Source organism: Pseudorasbora parva, chromosome 19 (genome assembly GCF_024679245.1).
Source record: "Pseudorasbora parva isolate DD20220531a chromosome 19, ASM2467924v1, whole genome shotgun sequence".
NCBI lineage: Eukaryota > Metazoa > Chordata > Actinopteri > Cypriniformes > Gobionidae > Pseudorasbora > Pseudorasbora parva.
The window spans coordinates 31,314,042-31,327,494 of record NC_090190.1 but is presented as its reverse complement, the minus strand read 5'-3'; the positions used below and the strand labels follow the sequence as shown (position 1 = coordinate 31,327,494).

The following is a 13,453-nucleotide window of genomic DNA, read 5'->3' as shown; positions in this document are numbered from 1 at the left end:
ATTTGTTGTAAATAAACAGTAGCCACAACAATTACCATGCTTTAAATGCATTTTAATGTAAAATCCAAATATTGTTATTTAAATAGTATACTTTATAATGCTATATATTATATATTATGACGTTTTTCTCTCTTTCTTTTTTTTTTTTTTTTTTACCTGAAAAGACCAAAAGGGCCTCTCGGACTCAGTCAACCCATTCTTGTTTGTGGAGAAGTAACGGAGAAAACCGAAAGCTGCAACATCAAATATTTGTAATGGTATGTATGTGTTGGTTTGATCCCTTTATCAAACATTTTATTTAGCATTTGTTGTTACTTATTCTTACAAATCCCATAGCTCAATCAGTAAGAACATATTCCCAAAGTCTTAATAATTCACAAGATTTAACAAGTTGTCAAATTCGTAGGATTCTCATACATATAGCTCTGAAAAAAATTAAGAGACCACTTAACATGGATTTCTAAATGTTAATGGTCTCTTAATTTTTTTTCCAGAGTTGTATTTGTATATGAATAGTTCAGATGCAAAAGCCTCAAAAAGCCACTTCGGTCACATGACATCAGATATTCGATTATTTTTTCTTAATCAGATCAGTTGCACTGTTTATAACGTCCCGTTTGCATGTAAATAATTTATGTGATCACAAAATCAAGTGAGTTATCTACATTTTCAAACAAATTCATATGATATAGCTTGCTATTACATACTTTTAATAATGGGAATGCACACATATCTGTGAACCTATTACATAAATGTATTTAACATTTAATTATGCATCGTTTTTTACAGAAATAAATCCTACAGTTTTGTATAAACTGACAACATCATCATCATGTCCTGTCCTGGGCACATTGGGCAACATGTGTCCTCCAACATATTCGATCTGTGGCCACGTTTTCACATCTTCTCATGGAACACCGGCATTGAGGTCTTCGTGAAACATCTGTCTCATATCTTCCTTGGTTTTCCCTGTCTCGTGCGTCCTCCTGGTGGTGTCCAATTCATAAGTGTTTTTGGGTGTTGTTGTTTGGGCATGCATAGGACTTGTCCAGTGAAGTGCACCCTTTGCTCTGTCACAGTGTCTCAAAGTCTTCACGTGGAGTCTTATGATCTCTTTGATATATGCAGAACCAATATTCATAAACTGTTCTTGATGTCTGCCTATGCCTTTATCATCAGGAGTTTTAGTGAAGGACATATCTATTGCCATCCACTAGTTCTAGTCATGCATTGACTTCATGATGCTATAGTCCATGTATATTTCTGCATTTGTTGTTTGTTTGAACAAATGATGATAGTGAGAGTTAATACCTTTTGAAATTAATAATTATTCATTCAAACTTTTATTACAATGGTCACTAAAGTACATGTCTACCATAACTACCTCTATCATTATTTCACTACCTATCATTATATCACTACCTTGTTAATGTAACTGTAACATGAATGTACTTTATAGAAGTATTTTCTTACTGAAAATGGTTAACATTTACAATAATCATCAACTATTTTAATTGGCATTTAATTTAGTTACAATAAAAGTGAACAATAATCACAAATATATAGTATTAAAGTTTAGAATGTAAAATGTTCTTTTTTTGCCTATATATATATATATATATATATATATATATATATATATATATATATATATATATATATATATATATATATATGTGTGTGTATATATTTATATGTGTGTGTTTGTATATATTTATATGTGTGTGTGTGTGTGTATATATGGGCACTACATTTGTATTTAAACTGTTTGACATTAAATCTTGGAATATGCTTACAAAATTGTGTGCATTCATTGTGCTTTTGTTATATTTGTTTTAATTCCAAGAGGTCAGATTGTAAAGGATGGCTTAAAGAAGTTTATGCTTTTAGACCATTGCATAGAAAAAGGATTCTCTTTCAAATATATTTATTATGCATCAGTTTAACCACACAAAGAAGACTTTTGTTTTAAAATGTGAGTTTTATTATTTAATTAGAATAAAAAAATATTTAGCAGCCTAAATATTAAATATTTAAGGAATCTACCCCTTCAGTTGAACCGGATGAGATGTGATATAATTTACCATAAATGGACAAGTAAGTGTGACGCCTCTGTTCAGCTGGGTTGTCATTGGCTGTGACTTTATCGCAGAACGCGCTGTGATTGCACTATCTGTTTTAACCCATATAAAACGGCGTTTCATGTTACAAAGTATGTTTTGGTGTTATTATTACGTCAGTAATACGTTAAGCTAACTATAAAGTGTCGCTATGTTGTGAGAAATGACTCCTTTACTGAGAACCCAACCCTAACCCTAAGCATTTCTGCACACTTCTATGAACTACAGCGCCATGTTTCCCATTGCATTGATACAATGACAGATATATGGGTAATGTAGTTTAAAAGGTTTCATAATGAAACAATAAATGTTAAGTAAATTACATATTTAATGGACAACTGGATATTGAAATATGTTCATTGTGCAAACCTTTATGACATATATGAGGGCCAAGCTGAAATTGTATATTTTACTGTGAGCACTTTAAAAAAAAACCTTTATGGCAGCTTTCCATATATGTCTGAAAACTGTGGCCAACATTATTTAGTAAACATTGCATATGTTGTCCTGCCAATTTTCTCTGTGATACGCTAACCAGACTTTGAGTTAAAGCCATTTGAAATATGCTTTTTTTTTTTTTTTTGCTCTTCCAGGGGCCACTACTGGGTCCCTGGAGGTGTAAGGGCAGTACAACATACACAGATCTATTCTCCTCATCACGTACAACAAACTTTGAGTCACATTTAAATATCAGAGTATTTTGTCTTTTCTATTCTAACGTCATGCTTGTGCTAGGTTTTGATATTGTAAGACCATCTGATGAAATACAGAAATATTTGAAAGAAATGTTGTAAAATAATAATTATTAAGTTTTATTTTCTTTTATGGATAAACACTAATAAATATAATGGATGAACCTACAACAACTTGCCATTATCCACTTTCCAGAGTAAACAAAAACTATTTATATTATTTACACTTCATTATTACCATTAAATATAGGACAATGCACCATTAAGATTTAAGATAATTAATAACAAGAGACATTGTCACAATTTCATCTACACCCTCTTCACGTACCTGGCATCGAAAATGTGCATGCTTTAATTTTTATTGCAGTAGTAGATGTACAATGATCAACATGGATCATGTTCAGTTAAACTTGAAGTGTTTGTAATCCTTCCCTTTATTTCACTGAAAACTGACATACTTGTCACAGCATGCAAGTATATACAACTTTTTGGAGCATTGTAACAAATATAATATAACCAGATAAAAAATGTTTACTTCTCAAGTAAAATATTCTTGGTAACTAATTAGATATCCTAAATAAACTTGTTGAATGTGTATTTACTGTACCAAACACCATACACAATACTCACCATACTTTATCACTCAACACTTTATTGGAGGATACAGTATACAGTTGATAAAGTAGAATAAAGTCAAATAAGATTCAAGATAAATAAAAATGGGTTTTAAAAAACACATTAACATCATATTAATCCATTCACAGCTGCTGAAACCACACAAATGAGTGCCACATAATCCCATCCAGTCAACTATGATACAGAAAACAGATTTGATATAGTGTTGGAAAATAATGATTCATTATTACAACTAGACTGGTTTCTGTCTCTTCCCTCTATCATGTGTAACGGGTATTTAGCCCGTCTGGTAGGGGAAATTTGTTAGCGCTGCCCTGGAAGACTGAACAACGAAAGGATCTTGGTCCTCGCGTTCAGTGCTTTTAGTCTCGCTATATACTAATGTATATATGTAGTGTCCTAGTTTAATGAGAAGCACTCTATAGACCGACAAGGGTAGACTTCAGTTAAAGTAATGTCACAAGGTGGCTTTCTGAAGTGAAAATATAGTTGAATATATTCCTCCCTTCCCTGGTCTATTAAAGTAGGTGAGACGCCCCTACTCCCTGACAGCTCTCAACCAAAAAGGATACACTGTAGGTAAATTAAAAAATTAAACAGTATTTATTTTCTGTGTATGTGTGTCTTCCTTGTAAGAAAGTGTGACTTCAGTGTAAACCACTAAATAAATAAAAATAAATAAAAAAAATAACAGTCTTTGAGTTCTTTCCAAAATCACTTGGGCATAAACACCTTCAATGTAAAAGTTATAAACTTTCCACTTGTACAATAATCAAACCCAAGGATACTTTAAAATAGAAAACACTTGACTTTTTTAGTACTTTTTTTTTACAATGAGTTTTCACAGCTCAAATTATCCCAGTTAAAGTGCATACACAATGAAATTTCACCATACATAGAAAACACTTACGTGAAACGTCCCTTTAAGTACTCGCAGTTCACTTTAGGTTCTGCAGTTCAACTGAACTCGCACAGCTCACTGTCCAATGGAGCAAAATACCAAAAGGGAATAACTTGGAAAAAAACAGTCAATAGAAAAATGACTTGAGTGCGTTGTCTCGACGTAGCGTGCGTTGAAATTCACTTGAGATAGTGTAGTTGAATCACTCAAACTCAATGAAATGCTCAAAAAAAACTAGAAGATGCCACAAAAAAAACCCAAATGAATCAAACTGAGATGAATCGATCTGAAATGTCGTTTGGATGGCAGGGTGAAAAAAAAGTTTTAAACACGAGTCTTCTCACTACATTCCGCACCAACGCACAGCATTTCTCATCTCACGCGCAACTACACGTGCAGAACACTCATATAACGCGTGATCAGTTCAGTTGGATGCTAGTTCGTAAGACTGCTTCTCGATCAAAACGTAAATCGTGTAACACGCTCAAAAAAATGTTAAACATCTCTTCAATCGTCATCAATCAAGTAACATTTGTACTTTATACACTTACGGGGCTTCATGAGGCGTTAAAGCGTCACTCCAGCAGTCCAATGCAATGCCAAGCAATGCAATCCATGGAGCAAAACGATACAAATCTTTTCCACCACAAAACGCAGGATACCGTTCACAAGATTACTTGATGCTGTCGTCCTTTATTCAACTAAAAGCCCCGATTAACTTCCGTGAAGTAACCTTATCGGACGAGCTTCTCGAACACGACTCATCAATCTCTTTGTGCGTCACTCTCATCCACCGCGCTCTGCCTGCTTCTTCTCTCGCAGCGCACTCTGACTGCCGAAAACCAGTCCACCCGTCAAAATAAAAGTCCCTGAAAAATAATCTTTTTTTTTTTTTTTTTATATCTACCCCGTTACACATGTTCATGTTCTTCTTCTTCTTCTTCTAAACAGTTCGCCCACTTGTACCCTACAGTATAATCAATGTACAGATGATGTGATCACTGATGTTGTGTAGCCTTTTCTCAACCAGAGGAAGAAGTCGTATAATCCGGCGTTCTCCAGTCCTGGGGCCTATTGCACAAAACTAGGATAAGGGATTAAACCGGGATATCTTGGTGATCTTGTCATTTTTATGCAAAATGTAGTACACAGCTGTCATGTAAACATACCCTGAAGGCAAACTCATACCAAGAACGATAAGGATAAAGAAAGATAACTGTATATTAGCGGATAAATTGAGCCAGGATCACCAAAATATCCCGGCTTAATCCCTTATCCTAGTATCGTGCAATAGGCCCCAGGTCTAAAAGTAAAACAACAAACACAATTCAGATTAAGTTTAATGTACAGTCGGGTTAACCTATGTTCTTCAGTAAACTCTCCACCTCAAAATGGGCAGAAATGCCAATTCCTGATTTAAATTTACAAAGCAGCAGTCAGTACATAAAATAATATACACATTGAAGCATTATGTATAATATTGCAGCCCATAATATTAGCCAAGTACTGAACAAAAACTAATTTACCCATATCAACAGCAACCTTTTAAACAGTAGATCTTTTATAAAGATCTTTTAGAAAGGCATGGTCTCTTCTGAGCCTTTGTCAGTGATGCTAGATTTCTTTAGTTACTTGTTTCAAGAGCATCACTTGTGATAGCCTTTACAATTTAAAATTGTTCAAATACTCCAATACAACTTTCATGGACATAATTAAGAAATAGTTACCCAGGCACCAGACTTACCATGCTTATGAAGCACCCATGGCCATGTATAGTTCTCAGAGTTTTTGCCTCTTGTATTCCTCCTTGGCAGCACATCTTTTTCCTGTAGAATTTGTGCCTTCTCTTGCTATCCATCTTAAAACACAAATGCAATGTGTTTAGTCTGTGGAGTATAAGGCCTTGTTTCAAGCCAAAGAACTAACCAGATTTTTCACATAATTCAAAGAACATTTACTATTTGATTCCTAATATGTCCCAACTCATTATATTCTAAAGCTACCCAGAACCATCCATGGTCTACAAAACAATGGAGAAATACATGGAGTTTATAACAACTAAATGCTTTTTCCCACACTTGTCTGCTTTTATCTAAGACAAACAGACGGTGCAGTTTTTAAGAACTGAAGGCCAAAAGTGTAATAATAATTGTATCAAAAACGGAAAACAAATATTTACCATTTTAAATAAATCCAAGATCCAGAACTTCATTTGCTTATTTTAGGAGTTATTAAAAGATTTAGACATGAATAATGGTACGTATTTTATCAGAGTAAAAAGAATGATCACTGTTGAAATGAATAGTCCTTTGAGAGATCAACATCAAATTTTGTACTACATATTACAGCATTGCTTCAATACAAGACATACCAATGGACTTGCGCACTTTTCTGTCTTCTTCGGGCACAAGATGTCCATCTTCCTTCCTCACCCTAAACAAAGGACTTATTTTCTTAGCTTGCTTCGATATAAGGTCTGGTCTTTCTTCTCTTCTGTAAAACAAGAAAGTCTCACTTACTCTGTGCAAATACTATTGTTTTTAAAACATATAAATTAAGACAGTTACAATAAAGTTAATTTACCATAAGATTAAGGTGAGCATTTGATGAGTATATATACTAAAAACTGTATATACTTTAGTATACTGATAATATTCAACTTTACCTGTGAAGGGCTGATTACGGCAAGATTCGCTGAGAATCACTAGAAGCTCTTGTGAGGGTTGACTCTTAAAAGAGCTGTTGAGTTTGATATTGTAGAGATCTTTTAAACAAAAATAAATAAATAAAAGTAATCTGCAAGTAATCCTGCAAGACAGAAAGAAAGAGGAAATTGTATTGCATTTCATGCAAGTTGTGAGTTCATACATAACTGTTTCTTGCTGAAAAAAAAACGTTGCATAATTAAATGTTAAATACATTTATGTAGTAAGTTCACAGATATGTGTGCATTCCCATTATTAAAAGTATGTAATAGCAAGCTATATCATGAATTTGTTTGAAAATGTAGATAACTCACTTGATTTTGTGATCACATAAATTATTTACATGCAAACGGGACGTTATAAACAGTGCAACTGATCTGATTAAGAAAAAATATCGAATATCTGATGTCATGTGACCGAAGTGGCTTTTTGAGGCTTTTGCATCTGAACTCTTCATATACAAATACAACTCTGGAAAAAAAATTAAGAGACCATTAACATTTAGAAATCCATGTTAAGTGGTCTCTTAATTTTTTTCAGAGCTATATGTATGAGAATCATACGAATTTGAAAACTTGTTAAATCTTGTGAATTATTAAGACTTTGGGAATATGTTCTTACTGATTGAGCTATGGGATTTGTAAGAATAAGTAACAACAAATGCTAAATAAAATGTTTGATAAAGGGTTCAAACCAACACATACATACCATTACAAATATTTGATGTTGCAGCTTTCGGTTTTCTCCGTTACTTCTCCACAAACAAGAATGGGTTGACTGAGTCCGAGAGGCCCTTTTGGTCTTTTCAGGTAAAAAAAAAAAAAAAAAAGAAAGAGAGAAAAACGTCATAATATATAATATATAGCATTATAAAGTATACTATTTAAATAACAATATTTGGATTTTACATTAAAATGCATTTAAAGCATGGTAATTGTTGTGGCTACTGATTATTTACAACAAATATCACATTAAAACTACCAATTGTTGTGGTTACTGTTTATTTACAACAAATATCACATTAAAACTACCAATACTGTGGTAAACGCATGGCATGTGTTGTTTTTTTATTGTGCTTCTACTACAAATGCCACGTTGGAACTACCCTAGTAATTATTATTAAATATTAACAACTGTTTAAAGGTCTTTAGCACGTCACGTGACAGTGTTTAATCACCCTATTAGCAAGGTGTGTTTATTTAGAAAGCAAAGAAATGCAAAGCCTCAGTGGAGATGATGACAGATACAATGCAGTGACTGAACATGATCAATAACGACAAGCAGAAAATACTTTATATCAAATATTAGGACATAATATATGACTACTCACCAACATGTGGCACACGTGATCTGATGCCAAACATCGCGATGTGTTCTGAATGAGACTTCTTCAGCGCGATTTCATACCGATAGAATTGCCGTCTAATGTTGACGCCAAAGGTTTCCCACTGAAAGCAATTGGGTTCCCAGTTCGTCCATCGCGTGACGCCGAGGGGTCTACCTGTGGCATCTTCAGTGTGACGCCGGGGCGCGGGGCGCGGCGCGGATAGAGACGGTGATTGCTTTTGGGTCTTTTCTTCACACAATTCAATCGTTTGGCCTCGGAATAGTTTGACTTTTTCAATAAAGTGTGCCTGTTGTCTGTTACAGTCTGTGTTTTATATCATATAATACGCAAATGGGTAGGTTAGGGCGGGGTGGGGGTTGACTGCTGTTTCAAACGTGCATCATAGCGTAAATAAATGTAAATACAATTGTGCTGGCTGATTAAATTGAGAATCACACTCCATCATGCCATAATGGAAAAATTATAACCCAATAAATTCCATCATGACGATAACATTCACATGCCCAACACGTCTGTATATGACGCCCTAGGTTTCTCATTGAAATCAGTGGATTACCCAGTACGTCGAAAAATGCCGATTTAGGGGTACCCTGTGCGTCAACAGCTGACGTCAGGGTCCCTTGACCGTTCGGCAACATTTGACGAGGGTGAGACTGTGTTGGTGAGTGATGTCCTTATCTTTTGTCTGACATTAAACAGATAGTAATAAAGGCTACTGCCCCTTTAAGGCCTAATACAGGGATATGCATCCTCTTTCTCAACTGTATTTCACTTAAGGGGGGGGGGGGGGGGGCACTCAGTTTCAGTCAATCTCATGTCAATCTTGAGTACCTATAGAGTAGTATTGCATCCTTCATATCTCCGAAAAGTCTTTAGTTTTATTATTTTATTATATTTATAAAAGAAAGCCAGGCTGTACCGAGTCTTTCCGGAAAAAAAAACGAGCGGCTGGAGGCGTATCGTGTGGGCGGAGCTAAAGAACGATGAGCGTGCAGCTAGTGCACGAGAGCTTCTGAAAGCTGACATCGTCAAGCGTGGGAAATAAAATGTTACCCTAATAAACATTGGCTATCAATCAGATTCAACTAATACAGATATGATCCAGAATCAGATCCGGAGGCTGAAATAAATTGAACAGGATAAGCAACAACAGCAGGACGTCTGTCTCTGTGGTATGTAACGTTACTGTATTTAGTGGCTTGTCAACATTTGCATTTGTTTACTTGTGGATTGTGAGGACATGATTTGGTTTATGGACTATTGTATGCGACTAAATCTTAGCAATCGCAAGCAAAATGGTTTTGCACGTCAGACTGTTATTTGTATGTGAAACCATGAATCACATTTGAATGTGCTTTGTGTGAACGTCACCTAGGTTTATGTTTGGGGTGGTTTTACAATAAACAAACAGATACCTATAGTGGTCAGCAAACAAATGTATTTAAACACACGCCATAAGTTACATCGCATGCTTCATTGATAAATTAATTATACGATCGTGTTGTTCACTGATGTTTTACTCATGCGACGATAGCCAACAACATAGACATTTGAAGCAGTTTTACTCACCACCTGCTTCCAAAGCACGATTGTGAACCTTTATAGTCACCGCTCCATCAAAAACACACTTCTTTGGTGGCGGTTTTGATTTAGTGAAGTCCTGAGACAGCAGTGAGAGCAGTGTTTATGAGCACCGTGCATTTGCTCTCGGTCTGGTCGCTAGCGCGCGCACACGCACCCTACCGGGAGAAGAGCCCGTACGGCTCATACAAGGACCTTCCGCTCTGTTCACGTCAAGCCGACCCATACTCGAAAAAAACACTCAGAAACTTGTGAGAAACCAGAAGGAGTATTTTTGACACAGAAATACTCCATCAAACGTCCAACATTAGTTTGTGAAACTTTGTCTATAGCTGTGTCTCATTTCAGAAGGCTGCGTCCTCCGGAGGTCGCATTCTAAGGGTGCATACGTCATAAGGCCGTCTCATTTCATAAAAGTGAGTAGGACTCTCCAAACGCGACCTTCGAATGCGTCCTTCTTTCACAGGAATTCAGAGTGTGCATGAGGTGTAGCCTTCACGGCTTGAGATAACCCACAATTCTTTGCGTCTCCGTTAACAACCGGTAATTTTTTTTTTTTTTAATGAAAAAACGGCACCACTGCCAGATATACATGCGAGCGTAGGTGGTGTTTAAAATAAGTAGTTCAAGCTTTTTGTTTTTTGTTTTTTTTAAGCTCTATTACCTCAAACAGATAGTTGTGGTTAACAGGATTACAACTGTTTAGTGCATTTTAAACGTTTAGAACAGTACATTGCTGTCAAGACAAGAAACATTTCATAGTCATTTCCAAGTTATAAATAATTTTCATTCATATAACTGGCGTGAGAGTGCAACGAGGCTGAACTTGTTGGCATAGCAACGTGATACTTCCTGCCTGTGTGTCCTACGAAGGATGTCTCGTTTAATTCTGATTGAGGACACTCCGTATACTGCTTCCTACACATGACGTGTCCTCCGGAGGACGCAGCCATCGAAATTTAACGAAATGAGACACAGCTTATGTTTAGGATGGGAATCCAAGTCTTTAACAGTGTAAAAAGCTCAGTGTGCATGAAACAGCATTTCACCCCCCCCCCCCATTATTGTCCTCTCAGGAATAGAAGATGTATTTATGAAGCATGCTAGAGTTGATGTAGCCTATATTGTTAGATCGCCAGACTCTGCAGTTAGATAACGTGAGATCACTGCTAAAACTATATCCAGATGCTATCTGTCATTTCAACAGTTTTTAGATTCTGTGAGATCTTTCTGTAAAATGTGTTTATATTCATTCAAGGAATAATGTAGCTATAAATTGTTTGCCCTGTTTTTTTAAAACACTAGCCTATTTAAAACTCCTCTCTTGGGAAAATTATGTATATTCTAGCATCATTCCTTTATATTCACCTGTTGTGTATGCTTTGAGTATCAAAATAACATTAGGATGATAACAACATAAAAAAATAAAATAAATAAAAAACTATGCCAGTAGATAGGGGAAGAGTAAGACTTATTGGCTCATTAGCCTTTTTTCTATTTTGAATGAATTTTTATAGTTGATCAAATTTATGCCACTAAAAAAACTATTTTTGTTACTTTTTTTGTTCTGGAATGTTATATATAGGCTAATTGTAGGGAACATTACAAAGTCTAATGAAAAACTAAAATATCTGACTACTTCAAGATAAATCCTTATTTATATCATGTGCTGTTTGTTATGATGAGAGAATGGGAAGATTTGTGTAAAACGTAAACTTGAACTCAAATTAATTCAGCGTTTTAAGACTGTATGAAACTTGTTTTGATATGGTTTTGATCAAGGGGGTAATCTAGCACTCGGAAAGCGTTCCACCCCTAGGGGCGGCCATTGCTAACCAAGCCATCACCTGCTATTAGCATCCCATTGACTCCCATTCATTTTTGAGTCAATTTGACAGTGAATAACTTTACATCTGAGGCGTTTAAAGACTCCATTTGTCCATTTTTTATTTCTAAGGAAACACGACAATGCATAAAAGGCTCCGTTACCTTGTATCTTACACTATCGCCCCGCAGAAGCTGTTTTTGTAAAAATAGGCTAACGAATGCGTCATAACCAACTCTGTCGCACAGTTGAGAAATTACCGTATAGACCTGAGGAGACGCTCGCAGGCAATCTTTTACTGTCTATGAGACAGTCAAGGGGACGTGGAGACATAAAGTCTGATAAAGTCAAGGGAGAAGAATGGGGAGAAGCCCATAGTGAGCCAAAAGCAACGGGAGAAAATATTTAAAAAACGTGATTCAGATTTCACTTTCCACAACTACTAGAAGACTTACAGCTGTCCGACAGGTTGCTAATATTAAACATTTCCATCATTATTAACAATAACTGCCATTTATCCCAATGTTCGATTAGAAACATAACATTATCTACGGTAGTACCACTTTTACTAGCGCTCATAAACGGAATAATCCGAAACATCTTGCTGCGTCATTAAACAATAAGCTATAAACGATATACAATTACAGATAGAATCTACACACTAATCACACTAATCAAACACATTATTCAGTGATCATTATTATAATGAACTCTATTGTATTTAGAATATATACATGTTAAACAACCATCTTAGGCTAGATGTAAGCACAGTCGTCATCACTTCGCGGACGATCGAACTCACGATGCTGTAATTATTCATCAGATAAGAAATTCGATAGAGAACACTATTAAAGGACTTACATGGTTTCATTGACGCACAACTTAAACATATCCAGTTTGACCATGAAAGTCAAACTCAGTCCACATGCTGGAGAAACCCAAGTGGTACCTTTCGCGTGGTCCACTCATCAGGAAGTGAAATCGAAAGTGACTGACGTAAATAACAACTGATCGGATTGGTTGTTACTTCACAACAAATGCGCTACGGTTACTCCATTGTTGTTCTATGCATAACGTTACACTAGTCTGACGTGCAAAACTGTTTTGCTTGCTACTGCTAATGTTTAGTCGGATACAATCATCCATAAACCGAATCATGTCCTCATAAACTGTGAGTAAACACACACAAATGTTGACAGTCCACTAAATACAGTACATACACAGAGACGGATGTCCTGATGTTGTTGCTTCTCCTGTTCAATTTATTTCAGCCTCCGGATCTGATTCTGGATCATATCTGTATTAGTTGAATCTGATTGATAGCCATTTATTAGGGTAACATTAGGCTTGTTCGACTTCACCTAGCGATGCGCAGACCGATCGGCGGCTGACTTAAAGCAATGCATGCCGGTTAGAAATGTTGTCCGACTTGAGACAGCGCCGACGGCACGTGACTGTGACGTATGTCAACAAAGTACCGCGAGAGCGATTCGAGAGCAGGCGGATTCTCAAGGGTGGCTGCAGGAGGCTGCAAAAGCTCTGATGACGACACAGCTGATCCACGATTGGCCGATTCACGCTAATGCTCACAAATCATTTATTTATAACAGTAAAACCTCTTTTCATGTAGTCGCGATGTTATATT

At 35.9% G+C, this 13,453-nt stretch overlaps 1 long non-coding RNA gene across 1 annotated transcript; it reads right to left on the bottom strand.

Moving 5' to 3' along the window:
- Positions 1 to 6,112: 6,112 nt before the first annotated feature.
- On the bottom strand, positions 6,113 to 7,153 carry LOC137048030 (uncharacterized). The gene is made up of 3 exons (XR_010899307.1): positions 7,015 to 7,153; positions 6,721 to 6,842; positions 6,113 to 6,207 (listed from the first exon to the last, which is right to left on the bottom strand). It is a non-coding gene; the product is annotated as an uncharacterized lncRNA (long non-coding RNA).
- Between the last annotated feature and the right edge of the window lie 6,300 nt (positions 7,154 to 13,453).